The sequence below is a fragment of the Oncorhynchus mykiss genome, chromosome 14 (assembly GCF_013265735.2).
Source record: "Oncorhynchus mykiss isolate Arlee chromosome 14, USDA_OmykA_1.1, whole genome shotgun sequence".
NCBI classification, from domain to species: domain Eukaryota; kingdom Metazoa; phylum Chordata; class Actinopteri; order Salmoniformes; family Salmonidae; genus Oncorhynchus; species Oncorhynchus mykiss.
This window is the reverse complement of record NC_048578.1, coordinates 9777689-9798708: the sequence shown is the minus strand read 5'-3', so window position 1 is coordinate 9798708 and position 21020 is coordinate 9777689.

Here is a 21020-nt window from a genome sequence, read left to right as displayed (position 1 = left end):
TTCATGTGGAGCTAGGCTCCCAGGGAGTGGAGGAAATGCCCACTACGAGTAATGAGGTACAGGAGGGTTTTCATGTGGAGCTAGGCTCCCATGTAGTGAAGGAGATGCCCACAACTAAATCAAATAAAATCAAATAAAATCAAATTTTATTTGTCACATACACATGGTTAGCAGATGTTAATGCGAGTGTAGCGAAATGCTTGTGCTTCTAGTTCCGACAATGCAGTAATAACCAACAAGTAATCTAACTAACAATTCCAAAACTACTGTCTTGTACACAGTGTGAGGGGATAAAGAATATGTACATAAGGATATATGAATGAGTGATGGTACAGAGCAGCATAGTCAAGATACAGTAGATGGTATCGAGTACAGTATATACATATGAGATGAGTATGTAAACAAAGTGGCATAGTTAAAGTGGCTAGTGATACATGTATTACATAAGGATACAGTCGATGATATAGAGTACAGTATATACGTATGCATATGAGATGAATAATGTAGGGTAAGTAACATTATATAAGGTAGCATTGTTTAAAGTGGCTAGTGATATATTTACATCATTTCCCATCAATTCCCATTATTAAAGTGGCTGGAGTTGAGTCAGTGTCAGTGTGTTGGCAGCAGCCACTCAATGTTAGTGGTGGCTGTTTAACAGTCTGATGGCCTTGAGATAAAAGCTGTTTTTCAGTCTCTCGGTCCCAGCTTTGATGCACCTGTACTGACCTCGCCTTCTACATGATAGCGGGGTGAACAGGCAGTGGCTCGGGTGGTTGATGTCCTTGATGATCTTTATGGCCTTCCTGTGACATTGGGTGGTGTAGGTGTCCTGGAGGGCAGGTAGTTTGCCCCCGGTGATGCGTTGTGCAGACCTCATTACCCTCTGGAGAGCCTTACGGTTGAGGGCGGAGCAGTTGCCGTACCAGGCGGTGATACAGCCCGCCAGGATGCTCTCGATTGTGCATCTGTAGAAGTTTGTGAGTGCTTTTGGTGACAAGCCGAATTTCTTCAGCCTCCTGAGGTTGAAGAGGCGCTGCTGCGCCTTCTTCACAATGCTGTCTGTGTGAGTGGACCAATTCAGTTTGTCTGTGATGTGTATGCCGAGGAACTTAAAACTTGCTACCCTCTCCACTACTGTTCCATCGATGTGGATAGGGGGGTGTTCCCTCTGCTGTTTCCTGAAGTCCACAATCATCTCCTTAGTTTTGTTGACGTTGAGTGTGAGGTTATTTTCCTGACACCACACTCCGAGGGCCCTCACCTCCTCCCTGTAGGCCATCTCGTCGTTGTTGGTAATCAAGCCTACCACTGTTGTGTCGTCCGCAAACTTGATGATTGAGTTGGAGGCGTGCGTGGCCACGCAGTCGTGGGTGAACAGGGAGTACAGGAGAGGGCTCAGAACGCACCCTTGTGGGGCCCCAGTGTTGAGGATCAGCGGGGAGGAGATGTTGTTGCCTACCCTCACCACCTGGGGGCGGCCCGTCAGGAAGTCCAGTACCAGTTGCACAGGGCGGGGTCGAGACCCAGGGTCTCGAGCTTGATGACGAGCTTGGAGGGTACTATGGTGTTGAATGCTGAGCTGTAGTCAATGAACAGCATTCTCACATAGGTATTCCTCTTGTCTAGATGGGTTAGGGCAGTGTGCAGTGTGGTTGAGATTGCATCGTCTGTGGACCTATTTGGGCGGTAAGCAAATTGGAGTGGGTCTAGGGTGTCAGATAGGGTGGAGGTGATATGGTCCTTGACTAGTCTCTCAAAGCACTTCATGATGACGGAAGTGAGTGCTACGGGGTGGTAGTCGTTTAGCTCAGTTACCTTAGCTTTCTTGGGAACAGGAACAATGGTGGCCCTCTTGAAGCATGTGGGAACAGCAGACTGGTATAGGGATTGATTGAATATGTCCGTAAACACACCGGCCAGCTGGTCTGCGCATGCTCTGAGGGAGCGGCTGGGGATGCCGTCTGGGCCTGCAGCCTTGCGAGGGTTAACACGTTTAAATGTCTTACTCACCTCGGCTGCAGTGAAGGAGAGACCGCATGTTTTCGTTGCAGGCCGTGTCAGTGGCACTGTATTGTCCTCAAAGCGTTCAAAAAAGTTATTTAGTCTGCCTGGGAGCAGGACATCCTGGTCCGTGACTGGGCTGGATTTCTTCCTGTAGTCCGTGATTGACTGTAGACCCTGCCACATGCCTCTTGTGTCTGAGCCGTTGAATTGAGATTCTACTTTGTCTCTGTACTGACGCTTAGCTTGTTTGATAGCCTTGCGGAGGGAATAGCTGCACTGTTTGTATTCGGTCATGTTACCAGACACCTTGCCCTGATTAAAAGCAGTGGTTCGCGCTTTCAGTTTCACGCGAATGCTGCCATCAATCCACGGTTTCTGGTTAGGGAATGTTTTAATCGTTGCTATGGGAACGACATCTTCAACGCACATTCTAATGAACTCGCACACCGAATCAGCGTATTCGTCAATGTTGTTGTCTGACGCAATACGAAACATGTCCCAGTCCACGTGATGGAAGCAGTCTTGGAGTGTGGAGTCAGCTTGGTCGGACCAGCGTTGGACAGACCTCAGCGTGGGAGCCTCTTGTTTTAGTTTCTGTCTGTAGGCAGGGATCAACAAAATGGAGTCGTGGTCAGCTTTTCCGAAAGGGGGGCGGGGCAGGGCCTTATATGCGTCGCGGAAGTTAGAGTAACAATGATCCAAGGTCTTTCCACCCCTGGTTGCACAATCGATATGCTGATAAAATTTAGTCTTGTTTTCAGATTAGCCTTGTTAAATTTAGTGCTGGGGTTCATGTGGAGCTAGGCTCCCAGGTAGTGGAGGAGATGCCCACTATGAGTAATGAGGTTCAGGTGGGGCTAGTCTCCCAGGTAGTGGAGGAGATACCTGGTACGAATGATGAGGTGCAAGTGGGGAGTGTTGAAAGGGATGTGGTAGAGGGGAGTCAGTTGTCTGTGGCCTCAGCTGAGGATCAGGAGAAGGATATGGATATCTCTTTTGATATGATAGCTGCTGATGAGGACTCAGTTTATGATCTAGAGGAGGTAAATTAGTTTCTGGATCAGACCTTTGGGAAATCTGTCAAATTGGCAAATTATTTTGATGTTGATAAGTTTGTGAGGTCAGCTGTGATGTTACAGAAGACGGTGTGGTTAGACCAATTGAGTGAGAAGAAGCGGTTTCGCTTGAGGAAATGTATTACTGCTGTTGCAGCAGCAAAAGGTGGTGGGAAACGTAGTCAGGTTAAGAGAATATTAAAATAATGATGATGATCATGCTTCATAGGGTGTCTTTTTTTCTCCTTGGTTTCTCTGTGGTTTCTTCTGCTTTTATTTTCTCTTTTCCATATGGAGGTACTAAGGGTAGGTTCTCTCAATATTAATGGGGGAAGGGACAGGAATAAGAGGGCTTGGGTATTAGAAGTAATGAAACAGAAAAGGCTTAATGTAGTTTTCCTACAGGAGACACATAGTGATGATGAAAATGAGGTTGACTGGGGTATTTGGTGGGAGGGGCAGCATGTACTCAGTCATGGTACTAATTTCAGTGCTGGGGGGGCAATCTTGTTTTCCTCAGGCTTAGGGGTGACTGTGGTATCTACAACAGAGATTGTCAAGGGTCGGGTTTTATTGGTCAAGGTGGATGTTATGTTTTTTTGTTTTTTTATTTGTTGAATGTTTATGCTCCTAATGAGGGTACAGCGCATATTGCTATATTTGATCAAATAAAGGAAAACTTAAGAGTGTGATTAAGAGGGGTGTATGGTTTTCTGGAGTGACTGGAACTGTACAGTGGATTTTACTGTTGATCGCAGCGCTGAAGAACCTCACCTGCGGTCAGCCACTTGCCTGTCTGGCCTATTAACTGAGTTTGAGCTTTCTGAAGTGTGGAGAGTAAGGAATGCAAAAGTTAGGCAGTACACTGGCTTGGTTTTTGCTCTGACATGCACTGTCAACTGTGGGACCTTATATAGAAACGTGTGTGGCAGTAAGTTAGGTAAGTTAGGCAGTACACATGGCTGAAAATTAATGAAGGTCGTGTCAGTGCAGCAAGGTTAGACAGGATGAATGTATCTGAGCAATACTGTAGTAGGGTTGGAAAGTGTGCCATTACTCCTGTGGGTTTCTCTGATCATCATATTGTTACTGTTGATATTCCCTTGTCCTGTCCACGAAGGTCATCACCTTACTGGTATTTTAATGTTAAATTGTTACATGATGTCATGTTTTGTGACAGGTTTTTGTTGTTTTGGGAAAAAGGGAGGGTTATAAAAGGGAATTTTGAGTCCTTGAGACAATGGTGGGAGGTTGGGAAGGCCCAAATACGAGTATTTTGTCAACAGTAGACTGCTCTGTCTCAAATTGAAGTTAAAGAGACTATCAAGGCCCTTGAACAGGACATCAAGTCTATTGAATTGAAGCTGCTCACTCAGGACGACCCTGGACTAGTCATGAACTTACAGGACAAGAGACATGAACTGAGGTCGTTGCTGCATGAAAGAGTGAATTGTGCCTTGATTAGGTCTCGTTTCGCTTCCCTCAAGGATATGGATGCCCCTAGCGCTTAAAAAAAAAAACTAGGACAGTCAACATTTCAACGTAAACAGATGGTCTGCCTTCGTCTCCCTGATGGGAAGGTGACCACGGATGACATTGAAAAGCGTCAATATGCCGTGGATTTCTACTCGGCCCTCTATAAGGCAGAGGATTGTGACTCTCTGTGTACTGAACAGTTGTTACACGGTCTTCCTCAATTGGGACCTGAGCAGAGAGTCGCATTGGACTCTGACATTACACTGCAAGAGCTGTCCACAGCAGTTATGCAGCTCTCAACAGGCCGAGCCCCTGGCATCGATGGTTTACCATCTGAGTTTTATAAGCACTTTTGGGGGTCTATTGGGGAGGATTTTTATGAAGTGGTGTGTGAATCTTTTCATGAAAGCCAAAAAAGGGGGTTTTGGCTCTCATAAAAAATTGGAGACCTGTTGTTTTGCTGTGCGCTGAATACAAAATTGTTTCTAAATGTCTCTCAAACAGGTTGAAAGAGTATCTGGGATTGTTGGTCCACAAGGGCCAGTCCTACTGTGTACCTGATCGCTCTATTGTTGACAACTTGTTTCTGATAAGAGATGTTTTAGACATTTGTAAACTGTCTGATGTAAATGTGGGTTTACTTTCGTTGGATCAGGAGAAGGCTTTTGATCGTGTGGACCACCAGTACTTGTTTAAAACAATGAAAGCCTTTGGGTTTGGGGATGTTTTTTTCTGTCTTGGATGAATTTACTGTATGCTGGGGCCTCGTGTATGGTGAAGGTGGGTGGTGGTTTGAGTTGCCCCATCCCTGTCCAAACGGGCATCAGACAGGGATGCCCAATTTCAGGGCAGTTATATAGTCTGGCGATTGAACCAATGCTTTGTTTTTTAAGAACGAAGCTTACTGGTTTCTCTGTGCCAGGTGTAATGAAGGATCCCACGATAGCACTGTCTGCGTATGCAGATGACGTGATAGTTTTTATTACAGTGGGTGAGGATGTTAAGGTTCTCTCAAACGCTTTAAAGGTGTATGAGGGGGCCTCCTCAGCTAGAGTCAATTGGGGAAAGAGTGAAGCACTGTGGGCAGGTCAGCTTCAGAAGGGGTCCGCTCCACGGTTACCAGGGGGGCTTCAGTGGGGCAGAGATGGGATGAAGACTTTGGGGGTTTTTCTAGACTCTGATGTCTTTCAGAAAAATAACTGGGAGGGTGTAGCGGAGAAAGTGTGTGCCAGACTGTCAAGGTGGAAATGGGTGCTGCCCCAGCTGTCTTATAGGGGAAGGGTCCTGGTAGCTAATAATCTTGCTGCCTCTACCCTGTGGCACAGACTAATGATTTTGCAGCCACCAAAGGGTCTGATACAAGAGCTTTAGAGGACCCTTGTCAATTTCTTCTGGTCTGGACAACACTGGATTAAAGCTGCAGCCCTGTACCTGCCACTGCACGAGGGTGGGCAAGGCCTGGTGGACATTTCCTCTAGAATCATGGCTTTCCGGCTCCAAGCAGCCCAGAGATTGTTGTACAGAGACAGTTCTAGCTGGGTCGAAACAGTCTACATATTGATGAGGAGAGCGGGCTGTTTGGGCTTATACAAGCACCTTTTCCTCTTAAAGCTGGAGGGGGGTGATTTGCCTGGCCTGACTCCATTTTATGAGTCTGTTATGCAGGCTTGGAGAGTCCTTGTCGTCCCGTAAGGCCTGCACGCCACTAGGGATGTGGCTTTTTGAAGAGCCTCTTTTTCACAACACTGCCATCCAGTCCCGTGTTCTGGGTTCAGCTAGCCTACGTTCATGCCTGTTAGGCGTTGGGTGTACCAAGCTCGGTCATCTGATGCGGAGCAGGAGCAGATCGTTGGAGGAGCTGGGAGAAAGAGCGGGGATCCGATCATCTCGCCTACTGAGGAAGTTCGTCGCTGAGGTCTGCGACTCCTTGCCAGTGCTTCATCTGCAGTATGTGACTGACACTTCCACATCTGATCGGTGGAAGGAGGGTCTGGATTATGTGTTCCCTGCACTGATTGTTAGTGCTGCGATGGGGGCATCTGAGGAGGACGTGGGGATGCTGCTTTCCTTCGATACCCCGGAGCTGGGGGAGTTCAAGGAGGTGGGAAAGAAGGCCATGTACAGAATATGTGTAAAGGTGTCCCATGCCTCTTCCCTGGAAGGGGTAAAATCTACGTGGTGGGCGGGTGTGCTTGGTCCAGGTGCCTCTCCAAAAGGCTGTTGGCGATCATTATACAAACTGCCTATTGATAAGAGCTGACCTCCAATGGAGGATAATACATGGAGCTATAACCACCAACATGCATCTGGTACACCTGGACCCAACTGTTGGGGAGGGGTGTCCATTCTGTGCCGAGTCTGAATCTCTGGCACATCTGTTTTTACTGTGTCCCAGGTTGATCGAGATGATTGAACTGATCACTGATTGGTTCTCAACGTTGGGAGAGGTTTTCTCTTCCCAACTGTATATATTTGGACCAAAGTACAGGTTCAGTCAAAAGGGTGTAGTTGTGTTGCTTAATTTTGTGTTAGGGGCAGCAAAATTAGCGATATGGAAGACCCGAAAGAACAGTATTCGGGGACAGGGGTCTGTGGATGTGGTGGGAATGCTGGAGGGAATGTTGGAGTTGAGTTTGCCTATTATAAACTTGTCAACAATATTGATCTGTTTTTGAGTATATGGGGTATTCAGAGGCTGTTGTGTTTAGTTACTGTGGAGGAGGAATTGGAGTTGTGTTTTTAATTGATGTGTAACTGTGGTTTTGAGTATTTATTGTGTGGTGGGCCACCAGACACAATAAAGATAATTTAAATATCTCTCTCTCTCTCTCTCTCTCTCTCTCTCTCTCTCTCTCTCTCTCTCTCTCTCTCTCTCTCTCTCTCTCTCTCCCACTGTCTCTCTCTCACTGTCTCTGTCTCTCTCTCTCTCTCTCTCTCTCACTCTCTCTCTCTCTCTCGCTCTCTCACTGTCTCTCTCTCTCTCTCTCTCTCTCTCCCTCTCCCCCCCTCTCTCTCTCTCTCTCTCGCTCTCTCACTGTCTCTCTCTCTCTCTCTCTCTCTCTCTCTCTCTCTCTCCCTCTCCCCCCCTCTCTGTCTCTCTCTCTCTGAGCTTCTGACTTGATTGGCATGGACAGTTTTTTAGCCACTATTCTGAGGGCAATCACTCAGACACAGTCAATGCTCACGGCAGCACAGATTAGAACTGTTGCTGCATGCACGCACACACTGTGAATTGATTGTGAGTGTTAGTAGTGATTGAGAAGAACATTGGCTGGGTAAAGGAAAAAGTTTTAACGGGGAGTTGATCCTGTTTGGTGCTTTAGGGTTGGCCCCTCCCTGAAACTGGCCCGTGCAGACTCAGGGTAAATAAATAATAGGTAACACACTGTGAAAAAAAGAAACAACGAAAGCTAATCTTAATTATAAACTAGGTGGTTCAAATGCTGATTTGCTGACAGCCGTGGTGTATTAGACCTTGTACCACGGGTATGACAAAACATTTATTTTTACTGCTCTATTTACGTGGCCAACATGTTCTTAATCACGACGCAACGCGGAGTGCCTGGATACAGTCCTTAGCAGTTGGATATTTGCCACCCCCTCGAGCCTTATTGCTTAAATAACCAACAAATGATATGTCTCGAAGCCCTGGAGACACACTGTAGACTGGAGAGAGAGAAAGTGAGAAAAAAAGGGGAGATAGTGAAAGGTTTGATAAGGATAAAGAAAGACAAAAAGCTGTATAGCCTTCAAGACCCTTGAACAGATGAATGGCGTGTGACTTCAGAGATTGTGTAAAACCAGCCATGACGAAGAGTACTAGCGCATGTTTGCAATATTATAAAGCTGACAGACATTCAACACAATGGCAGTAGTCGCTCTCTGTAGTGCAGTTTTAAACTGATGTTATTCGCGATCCTGCAAGTCATACAGGTGTAGGACCTTAATTTGACCAGCATTGACGCCACAAAATAATGCTTCAGCAATAGGATTTGAACGTTTAGTGAACTTTAGTCTATAATGTTTCTTGGCCGGTGGTTAGGCTATTAGCTGGCCAAAATTAGGCTACATCCCCAGCACAAATGAGTGATCAAATGAAGATCCTATATCTGTACATAAAACACTTGTCTTCCGTGCAGAACTGATGAACTGATGAAACTAGCTGAAACGCACCACTGTAAAAACTCAAATAGAATTAAAGGACCAACAATTCCCTCCTACCCCATGAACATGACTTTAAAGTGAGCTAAAAGCCTCTTCTTTACCCACTCTCTCTCTCTTTCTCTTTCTCCCTCGCTCTCTCTCTCTCTCCCTCTCTCTCCCGTGAAATGCTAGCAATTATCTTTCCCCTTCCTTGCTCTCTCTCTCCTTCCCATTCTCTTTGAGCCCCATCATAGCACCGGGTGGAACAGAAGTGTCATCTCAGTAGATTCATCTGTCCAGGGAGAGAGTGTCTCACACTGATGTTATTTGCCAAGCTAGCACATCGCAGCAGCTTAGGACGGTAGTAAGTGCCTGATAAGACACCACTGCACAGCAAACCTCAGCGATAACGCACACCACAAATAGTAACACACACCACGGCACTGTCTCCCTCCCCACCAGGAGCTCAGCACGCTGCAGCTGGATGTCACCGCAGGGACACCTTTCTTTGTACTCTGAACAGAAACTAGGTGAGCGGACAAAATGCCTCCTCAAGACGGGTTTCTTGAACAATGTGATCACGAGGGAGTTCTTTGTCTATCAGGTGGTAAGAAAATCTTTTAGAATAAAACTGTCAGAAACATAATTATTTCAGTGAGGAAGCCCATTATAAGACAGGTCTGGCACTCCCAAAATATCCTCTTTCAAATTGTAACGATCCTTGTTGGATCCTTGTTGGCGTTCATCATGTTTATTTATGTGAACCAGCAACAAAACAATAAAGAGTAACAAAAACGAACGTGCAGCCCTGTAGTGCAAAAAGGCTACATTACAAAAACAAGATCCCACACAGAACAGGCGGGAAAAGGCTGCCTAAATATGATCCCCAGTCAGAGACAATGATAGACAGCTGCCTCTGATTGGGAACCGTACTAGGCCAACCTAGAAACGAAAAACTAGAATGCCCACCCAAGTCACACCCTGACCTAACCAAATAGAGAAATAAAAGGATCTCTAAGGTCAGGGCTTGACACAAATTATATGGTCTTGAGTTAAAAGATGCGTGGTTAAAGATAAGTTTGTTCACTCATCACTTCATTGTGGATGAAATGACATGCATACAGATGTAGGATCTTAATTTGAGCCAGTTTGCTAATGCAGGAAAATAATCCTGCAGCAACAGGACATTATTATAATTAATGACAATTTTTGTAGGGGTTGATACATAATATTCCATTTACAGTGCCTTGCGAAAGTATTCGGCCCCCTTGAACTTTGCGACCTTTTGCCACATTTCAGGCTTCAAACATAAAGATATAAAACTGTATTTTTTTGTGAAGAATCAACAACAAGTGGGACACAATCATGAAGTGGAACGACATTTATTGGATATTTCAAACTTTTTTAACAAATCAAAAACTGAAAAATTGGGCGTGCAAAATTATTCAGCCCCTTTACTTTCAGTGCAGCAAACTCTCTCCAGAAGTTCAGTGAGGATCTCTGAATGATCCAATGTTGACCTAAATGACTAATGATGATAAATACAATCCACCTGTGTGTAATCAAGTCTCCGTATAAATGCACCTGCACTGTGATAGTCTCAGAGGTCCGTTAAAAGCGCAGAGAGCATCATGAAGAACAAGGAACACGCCAGGCAGGTCCGAGATACTGTTGTGAAGAAGTTTAAAGCCGGATTTGGATACAAAAAGATTTCCCAAGCTTTAAACATCCCAAGGAGCACTGTGCAAGCGATAATATTGAAATGGAAGGAGTATCAGACCACTGCAAATCTACCAAGACCTGGCCGTCCCTCTAAACTTTCAGCTCATACAAGGAGAAGACTGATCAGAGATGCAGCCAAGAAGCCCATGATCACTCTCAATGAACTGCAAAGATCTACAACTGAGGTGGGAGACACTGTCCATAGGACAACAATCAGTTGTATATTGCACAAATCTGGCCTTTATGGAAGAGTGGCAAGAAGAAAGCCATTTCTTAAAGATATCCATAAAAAGTGTTGTTTAAAGTTTGCCACAAGCCACCTGGGAGACACACCAAACATGTGGAAGAAGGTGCTCTGGTCAGATGAAACCAAAATTGAACTTTTTGGCAACAATGCAAAACGTTATGTTTGGCGTAAAAGCAACACAGCTCATCACCCTGAACACACCATCCCCACTGTCAAACATGGTGGTGGCAGCATCATGGTTTGGGCCTGCTTTTCTTCAGCAGGGACAGGGAAGATGGTTAAAATTGATGGGAAGATGGATGGAGCCAAATACAGGACCATTCTGGAAGAAAACCTGATAGAGTCTGCAAAAGACCTGAGACTGGGACGGAGATTTGTCTTCCAACAAGACAATGATCCAAAACATAAAGCAAAATCTACAATGGAATGGTTCAAAAATAAACATATCCAGGTGTTAGAATGGCCAAGTCCAGACCTGAATCCAATCGAGAATCTGTGGAAAGAACTGAAAACTGCTGTTCACAAATGCTCTCCATCCAACCTCACTGAGCTCGAGCTGTTTTGCAAGGAGGAATGGGAAAAAATTTCAGTCTCTCGATGTGCAAAACTGATAGAGACATACCCCAAGCGACTTACAGCTGTAATCGCAGCAAAAGGTGGCGCTACAAAGTATTAACTTAAGGGGGTTGAATAATTTTGCACGCCCAATTTTTCAGTTTTTGATTTGTTAAAAAAGTTTGAAATATCCAATAAATGTCGTTCCACTTCATGATTGTGTCCCACTTGTTGTTGATTCTTCACAAAAAAATACAGTTTTATATCTTTATGTTTGAAGCCTGAAATGTGGCAAAAGGTTGCAAAGTTCAAGGGGGCCGAATACTTTCGCAAGGCACTGGAGCAGACAGTTTTATCCAAAGAGACTTACAGTCATGCGTGCATACAGTTTGCATATGGATGATTCCTGGAATAAACCCACTAGCCTGGCATTGCAAGTACCATGCTCTACCAACTGAGCTACAAAAGACCACATCAACGCTGACATTTAAATCTGGAGATTACAAACTTCAGAAGCCTTTTTAAACCTCAAATATACTACACGTTTTAATTGTTCTGCATTACAGGAACATTCTCCTTCAACGGGGTGATCAAATAAAGATCCTACACCTGTAGGTTCATCTTGGGAGGGAAGCGCTAAGAATAATGCAAGCGAATGAACAAGTGCTTGTTTATTCAGAGAGCAGTGGACAGCTTTATACAATCCACAGAGAGTACTATAGCACTCCCACTTTACAACCGATGGATGGAACACCCATCACTTGCACAGAGTGCAGAGAGGAAGGACGCAGCTGCTTGCTGCTAGCAATCCACTCTAATATATAACCCTGGCTCCAATCATGGTGTCTTCTCAAACATGGACATAGGCCTACTGAATAATAACATCAGATTCTAACACTCAATTTGTGGAAGAATTAGGATATGTTGTATTCATGAATTTCGTCCAGATGAAAATGAACGTTCCTCAAAGCCCCATTTTGGTGAATGAGGTGACCCTTGACCTGTTCCTTAGTGAGTACGGAGCAGCAACAAAAACACTTGAACGTTCAGCAACAATGTCCAGATGGTTACTCTAATCTCCTTTTCTAAAGTCATGGTGTTCTAGTTACCATGACGCCACCCTTTGAACGGTACATCGCCAAGCCAGCTATGACATCCTCTTCCTCTATGGCAATGGGTTGGTTGTATAATCTGGGCAAAGTAATTGGACACCATGGCTAATGGAATTTGATTGGTTGATGCACTGGGCTCAAATCCTATAACGGTTCAAGCAGCCAAACAGTGAGTGCACATCCCAAGCAAGCGCTGGTCAAGAGAGTAGGATTAAACATCCTTATAATCCAGACTACGAGGAAAATACACTCTGTAAATGGATAATCCCTGGCTAATAATCCAGGACAATGAGTCTGACTGTGTGGGTATTGCACATAATGAATTATTGTAAAATGAATCTGGTTTTGTGCAGTATCTACATTGATGACATAGTCAGAGGCCTTTTATTTTTGGTGGGGGGGGGGGGACATTTTGTGGTCATTAGTTCTTAATGAACTAATGTAGTTTTTACAAATAGCAGGGTCATCTTTTCACATGGTGTGTTTTTGTGCTTTAAACTCGTACACATACATTACATACTGAAAATTAATTGAGTCCTCCAAAATCAGCTGATGTCCGTTTGACTTCTTAACTGATCAATGTGGAATCATTTTGAGCATTTCACTGAGATATCTAAAACCTATAAACTGATATATTGCTAAATAAACAAACTGCATTGATCTGTTTAGATGGTTGAGGGCAAGACACTAAAACCTTAAACCCATTCATAAATTGTTTCCAGCAAAACATTGATGAAATCAAATCAAGGTATGATGAAGAACCTTGGTCCAACCTTCATCCAAGGCTTGAAAGAAAATCCTTCATCATTCGTACTGTACGTCGTTCTTCAAAAGCACTGAATTAAAGATGAGATTGGCTGTAATAGCCTCTATCACACTGCTAACCAAAGCAATATACAATTTTCACTAGCATCTATTTTTACTGCCACATCAATTTAACCAACTTGGTTTTTTATATGGCTAGCCTTACCACTCTCTACCACTCTCTACCTTTCCTTCTACCAAACCAGCCAGAGGAAACATAACACTTCCTGAATTCCCTCTCCTCTCCTCCATTCAACCAGTGATCTATAAATCTTATTTCATCATGGCCATGATGAATCATCTTTCTCTATTTACCATACTGACAAAGGCTATGCACCACCTGTTCCAGAGGACCCGTTCACCCCTTCCACCATAGATTGAAGAGGAACAAATTTATATTTCTCTCTTATTATTTCACTGGTATGCCATGTGAGTTTGCATTGGCTAGATAGAAAACAAGAAAAGGAGACGCAGATCGAAAGAGAAAATAAAGTAAATAACACCAGTTCAGAAGAAAACATAGAAGGAATCATATCCCCTGAATAGGAATTCTCCACTTGATCAATGGCTGGCTGTTTGCAATTATTGCACTATTCATGAAGGGAGTGTTGGGGTGGTTCGCTGTGTCTCCATGGTGACTGATGGAGCTGTCTTGGGCTAGGGGACTACTTTACGCCTGCCAGGCCTGACTATAGAAGAGATATCACTCCATTTGTCATATCCCATTCACGCGCCCCTCCCTTATTCACCCAGCTGGCAACCCACTCTTGCACCTACTCTCTCTGTCTCTCTCTCTCGCACGCTCTCTCACTCCTCCATCTTCCTCTATCGTTCTATCCATCTTTGTCTCTGACGCTCTCTGCCTTTCTCAGTTGATCTTTTACTTCTCTCTGTTATCTCTCTGTCTATTTCACTCTCTCTATATATATATTCCTCCTTTTCTCTCTAGCTTTATCAAATAAAATAAAATAAAAAGGTGATGAATAGAACAGGTGAAATGCTTACTTACAAGCCCTTAACCAACAATGCAGTTCAAGTTAAGGAAATATTTACTAGTTAAATAAAAAGTAACACAAATAATTACAACAATGGGGCTATATACAGGGGGTACCGGTACTGAGTCAATGAGCAGGGGGTACAGGTTACTCAATGTAATTTCTACATGTACTGTACAGTAGGTACAGTAAGTAGGGGGGTCAATGTAAAAAGTCCGGGGGGCCAATTGTTCAGCAGTCTTATGGCTTGAGGGTAGAAGCTGTAAAGCAGCCTTTTGGACCTAGACTTGGCGCTCCGGTTCTGCTTGCAGTGCGGTAGCAGAGAGAACACTCTTTGACTTGGGTGGGCCTTTCTCTGACACCACCTAGAATATAGGCCCTGGAGGGCAGGAAGCTTTGCCCCAGTGAAGTACTACCCTCTGTAGCGCCTTACGGTCAGATGCCGAGCAGTTGCTATATCAAAATCAAATCAAATCAAATGTATTTATATAGCCCTTCGTACATCAGCTGATATCTCAAAGTGCTCAAAGTGCTCAAAGTACAGAAACCCAGCCTAAAACCCCAAACAGCAAGCAATGCAGGTGTAGAAGCACGGTGGCTAGGAAAAACTCCCTAGAAAGGCCAAAACCTAGGAAGAAACCTAGAGAGGAACCAGGCTATGTGGAGTGGCCAGTCCTCTTCTGGCTGTGCCGGGTGGAGATTATAACAGAACATGGCCAAGATGTTCAAATGTTCATAAATGACCAGCATGGTCCAATAATAATAAGGCAGAACAGTTGAAACTGGAGCAGCAGCACGGCCAGGTGGACTGGGGACAACAAGGAGTCATCATGTCAGGTAGTCCTGAGGCATGGTCCTAGGGCTCATGTCCTCCGAGAGAGAGAAAGAAAGAGAGAAAGAGAGAATTATGAAGAGCACACTTAAATTCACACAGGACATCGAATAAGACAGGAGGAAGTACACCAGATATAACAAACTGACCCTAGCCCCCCGACACATAAACTACTGCAGCATAAATACTGGAGGCTGAGACAGGAGGGGTCAGGAGACACTGTGGCCCCATCCGAGGACACCTCCGGACAGGGCCAAACAGGAAGGATATAACCCCACCCACTTTGCCAAAGCACAGCCCCCACACCACTAAAGGGATATCTTCAACCACCAACTTATCATCCTGAGACAAGGCCGAGTATAGCCAGACAGGAAGATCACATCAGTGACTCAACCCACTCAAGTGACGCACCCCTCCCAGGGACGGTATGAAAGAGCCCCAGTAAGCCAGTGACTCAGCCCCTGTAATAGGGTTAGAGGCAGAGAATCCCAGTGGAAAGAAGGGAACCGGCCAGGCAGAGACAGCAAGGGCGGTTCGTTGCTCCAGAGCCTTTCCGTTCACCTTCACACTCCTGGGCCAGACTACACTCAATCATATGACCCACTGAAGAGATGAGTCTTCAGTAAAGACTTAAAGGTTGAGACTGAGTTTGCGTCTCTTACATGGGTAGGCAGACCATTCCATAAAAATGGAGCTCTATAGGAGAAAGCCCTGCCTCCAGCTGTTTGCTTAGAAATTCTAGGGACAATTAGGAGGCCTGCGTCTTGTGACCGTAGCGTACGTGTAGGTATGTACGGCAGGACCAAAACCAGAGAGATAGGTAGGAGCAAGCCCATGTAATGCTTTGTAGGTTAGCAGTAAAACCTTGAAATCAGCCCTTGCCTTGACAGGAAGCCAGTGTAGGGAGGCTAGCACTGGAGTAATATGATCAAATATTTTGGTTCTAGTCAGGATTCTAGCAGCCGTATTTAGCACTAACTGAAGTTTATTTAGTGCTTTATCCGGATAGCAGGAAAGTAGAGCATTGCAGTAGTCTAACCTAGAAGTGACAAAAGCATGGATTAATTTTTCTGCATCATTTTTGGACAGAAAGTTTCTTATTTTTGCAATGTTACGTAGATGGAAAAAAGCTGTCCTTGAAATGGTCTTGATATGTTCTTCAAAAGAGAGATCAGGGTCCAGAGTAACGCCGAGGTCCTTCACAATTTTATTTGAGACGACTGTACAACCGTTAAGATTAATTGTCAGATTCAACAGAAGATATCTTTGTTTCTTGGGACCTAGAACAAGCATCTCTGTTTTGTCCGAGTTTAAAAGTAAAAAGTTTGCAGCCATCCACTTCCTTATGTCTGAAACACATGCTTCTAGCGAGGGCAATTTTGGGGCATCACCATGTTTCATTGAAATGTAGAGCTGTGTGTCATCCGCATAGCAGTGAAAGTTAACATTATGTTTTCGAATGACATCCCCAAGAGGTAAAATATATAATGAAAACAATAGTGGTCCTAAAACGGAACCTTGAGGAACACCGAAATTTACAGTTGATTTGTCAGAGGACAAACCATTCACAGAGACAAACTGATATCTTTCCGACAGATAAGATCTAAACCAGGCCAGAACTTGTCTGTGTAGACCAATTTGGGTTTCCAATCTCTCCAAAATATGTATGTGGTGATCGATGGTATCAAAAGCAGCACTAAGGTCTAGGAGCATGAGGACAGATGCAGAGCCTTGGTCTGATGCCATTAAAAGGTCATTTACCACCTTCACAAGTGCAGTCTCAGTGCTATGATGGGGTCTAAAACCAGACTGAAACATTTCGTATACATTGTTTGTCTTCAGGAAGGCAGTAAGTGGCAGCGCAACAGCCTTTTCTAAAATTTTTGAGAGTCGTAACCGGCCGCGACCGGGAGGTCCGTGGGGCGACGCACAATTGGCCTAGCGTCGCCCGGGTTAGGGAGGGCTTGGTCGGTCCTTGTCTCATCGCGCGCCAGCGACTCCTGTGGTGGGCTGGGCGCAGTGTGCGCTAACCAAGGTGGCCAGGTGCACGGTGTTTCCTCCGGCGCATTGGTGCGGCTGGCTTCCGGGTTGGATGCGTGCTGTGTTAAGAAGCAGTGCGGCTTGGTTGGGTTGTGTATCGGAGGATGCATGACTTTCAACCTTCGTCTCTCCCGAGCCCGTACGGGAGTTGTAGTGATGAGACAAGATAGTAGCTACTACAACACTTGTTGTAGTAGCTACTATCTTGTCTCATCACCACGAAATTGGGGAGAAAAACCACGAAATTGGGGAGAAAAAGGGGTAAAAAAATAAATAATAATAAATAAAAAATGGTGGTCCGATAGTCCAGGATTATGAGGAAAAACATTAAGATCCACAACATTTATTCCATGGGACAAAACTAGGTCCAGAGTTTGACTGTGAGTGGGTCCAGAGACATGTTGGACAAAACCCCCTGAGTCGATGATGGCTTCGAAAGCCTTTTGGAGTGGGTCTGTGGACTTTTCCATGTAAATATTAAAGTCACCAAAGATTAGAATATTATCTGCTATGACTACAAGGTCCGATAGGAATTCAGGGAACTCAATGAGGAACGCTGTATATGACCCAGGAGGCCTGTAAACAGTAGCTATAAAAAGTGATTGAGTAGGCTGCATAGATTTCATGACTAGAAGCTCAAAGGACGAAAACGTCATTTTTTTTTTTGTAAATTGAAATTTGCTATTGTAAATGTTAGCCTTTGCGGGATGCTCCTGGTCACCAGGAGTGTAGCCAGGAGGTGAGGCCTCATTTAACACAGTAAATTCATCAGGCTTAAGCCATGTTTCAGTCAGGCCGATCACATCAAGATTATGATCAGTGATTAGTTCATTGACTATAATTGCCTTTGAAGTAAGGGATCTAACATTAAGTAGCCCTATTTTGAGATGTGAGGTATCATGATCTATTTCAATAATGACAGGAATGGAGGAGGTCTTTATCCTAGTGAGATTGCTAAGGCGAACACCGCCATGTTTAGTTTTGCCCAACCTAGGTCGAGGCACAGACACGGTCTCAATGGGGATAGCTGAGCTGACTACACTGACTGTGCTAGTGGCAGACTCCACTATGCTGGCAGGCTGGCTAACAGCCTGCTGCCTGGCCTGCACCCTATTTCATTGTGGAGCTAGAGGAGTTTTAGCCCTGTCTATGTTGGTAGATAAGATGAGAGCACCCCTCCAGCTAGGATGGAGTCTGTCACTCCTCAGCAGGTCAGGCTTGGTCCTGTTTGTGGGTGAGTCCCAGAAAGAGGGCCAATTATCTACAAATTCTATCTTTTGGGAGGGTCAGAAAACAGTTTTCAACCAGCGATTGAGTTGTGAGACTCTGCTGTAGAGCTCATCACTCCCCCTAACTGGGAGGGGGCCAGAGACAATTACTCGATGCCGACACATCTTTCTAGCTGATTTACACACTGAAGCTATGTTGCGCTTGGTGATCTCTGACTGTTTCATCCTAACATCGTTGGTGCCGACGTGGATAACAATATCTCTATACTCTCTACACTCACCAGTTTTAGCTTTAGCCAGCACCATCTTCAGATTAGCCTTAACGTCGGTAGCCCTGCCCCCTGGTAAACAGTGTATGATCGCTGGATGATTTGTTTTAAGTCTAATACTGCGGGTAATGGAGTCGCCAATGACTAGAGTTTTCAATTTGTCAGAGCTAATGGTGGGAAGCTTTGGCGTCTCAGACCCCGTAACGGGAGGAGTAGAGACAAGAGAAGCCTCGGCCTCTGACTTCGACTCGCTGCTTAATGGGGAAAACCGGTTGAAAGTTTCTGTCGGCTGAATGAGCGACACCGGTTGAGCATTCCTACAGCATTTCCTTCCAGAAACCGTGAGAAAGTTGTCCGGCTGCGGGGACCAGGCGAGGGGATTTATACTAACGTTACTATCTGTACTTACTGGTGGCACAGACGCTGTTTCATCCTTTCCTACACTGAAATTACCCTTGCCTAACGACTGCGTCTGAAGCTGGGCTCCTGTATATTATGAGTACAGCGACTGCAATTAGATGGCATCATGTTAATGTTACTACTTAGCTTCGGCTGTTGGAGGTCCTGACGAACCATGTCCAGATAAAGCGTCCGGAGTGAAAAAGTTGAGGGAAAAAACTAAAATATAAACGGTAATTAAAAAGTAAAAACCGTAAAGTTGTCAGGTAGCAAAATAGGTTGGCAACAAAACGCACAGCAACACGTAAACAAGTCTGCAAGTTGTGACCGGTAATGGCGTAATATTATGACGGACCTATACCAGGCGGAGATGCAACCGGTCAGGATGCTCTCGATGGTGCAGCTGTAGATCCTTTTGAGGGGGAAAGGTGTTGTCGTGCCCTCTTCATGACTGTCTTGGTATGTTTGGCCCATGATAGTTTGTTGGTGATGTGGACACAAAGGAACTTACAATTCTAGGCCCACTCCACTACAGCCTTGTCAATGTTAATGGGGGCCTGTTCAGCCCGCCTTTTCCTGTAGTCCACGATCAGCTCCTTTGTCTTGCTCACGTTGTTGCCTGCCCTTACCACCTGGGGGCGGCCCGTCCAGGATCCAGTTGCAGAGGGAGGTAGTCAATGAACAGCATTCTCGCATAGGTGTTTATTTTGTCCAGGTGGGAAAGTGCAGTGTGGAGTGCGATTGAGATTGTGTCATCTGTGGATCTGTTGGTGCAGTATGCGAATTGGAGTGTGTCTAGGGTTTCCGTGATGATGGTGTTGATGTGAGTCATGACCAGCCTTTCAAAGCACTTCATGGCTACCGACTTGAGTGCTACAGGGCAGTAGTAATTTAGGCAGGTTACCTTCGCGTCCGTGGGCATGCACGTCCTGATAATCCATCTGGCCCTGCGGCCTTGTGAATGTTAACCTGTTTAAAGGTCTTACTCACATCGGCTACGGAGAGCGTGATCACACAGTCGTCCAGAACAGCAGGTGCTCTCATGCATGCTTCAGTGTTCCTTGCCTCAAAGAGAGCATAAAAGGCATTTAGCTCGTCTGGTAGGCTCTCTTCACTGGGCACCTCACGGCTGGGTTTCCCTTTGTAGTCCGTAATAGTTTTCAAGCCTTGCCACATCCGACGAGTGTCAGAGCCGGTGTAGTATATATTGACGCTTTACATGTTTGATGGTTCGTCTGAAGGCATAGCAGGACTTCTTATAAGCATCCGGATTAGTGTTCCGCTCCTTGAAAGCGGCATCTCTAGCCTTTAGCTCAGTGCATATGTTGCCTGCCTGGCTTCTGGTTGGGAAATGTACACACGGTCAATGTGGGGACAACGTCGCCGATGCCCTTATTGATGAATCTGGGGACTGGTATGCTCCTCAATGCCATTGGATGAACTCTGGAACATATTCCAGTCTTTGCTAGGAAAACAGTCCTTTAGCGTAGCATCCGCATGATCTGACCACTTCCGTATTGAGCGAGTCACTGGTACTTCCTTCTTTAGTTTTTGTTTGTTAGCAGGAATCAGGAGGATAGAATTGTGGTCAGATTTGCCAAATGTAGGGTGATGGAGAGCTTTGCATGGGTCTCTGTGTGTGGAGTAAAGGTGGTCAAGACTTTTTTTCCCTCTGGTTGCACATGTGACATGCTGGTAGAAATAAGGTAAAACTGTTTTAGTTTGCCTGCATTAAAGTTCCCGGCCAGTAGGAGAGCCGCTTCTGGATTAGCATTTTCTTGTTTGCTTTTGGCCTTATACAGCTCATTGAGTGCGGTCTTGGTGCCAACATCAGTTTGTGGTGGTAAATAGACAGCTACGAATACTATAGATGAAAACTCCCTTGGTAGATAGTGTGGTCTACAGCTTATCATGAGGTACTCTACCTCAGATGAGCAATACCTCGAGACTTCTTTAATATTAGACATCGCGCACTAGCTGTTATTTAAACAATAAGGCCTGAGGGGGTGTGGTATATAGCCAATATACCACCGCTAAGGGCTGTTCTTAGACAGGACGCAACGCAGAGTGCCTGGACACAGCCCTTGCCCGTGGTATATTAGCAATATGGCACAAACCCTCGATGTGCCTTATTG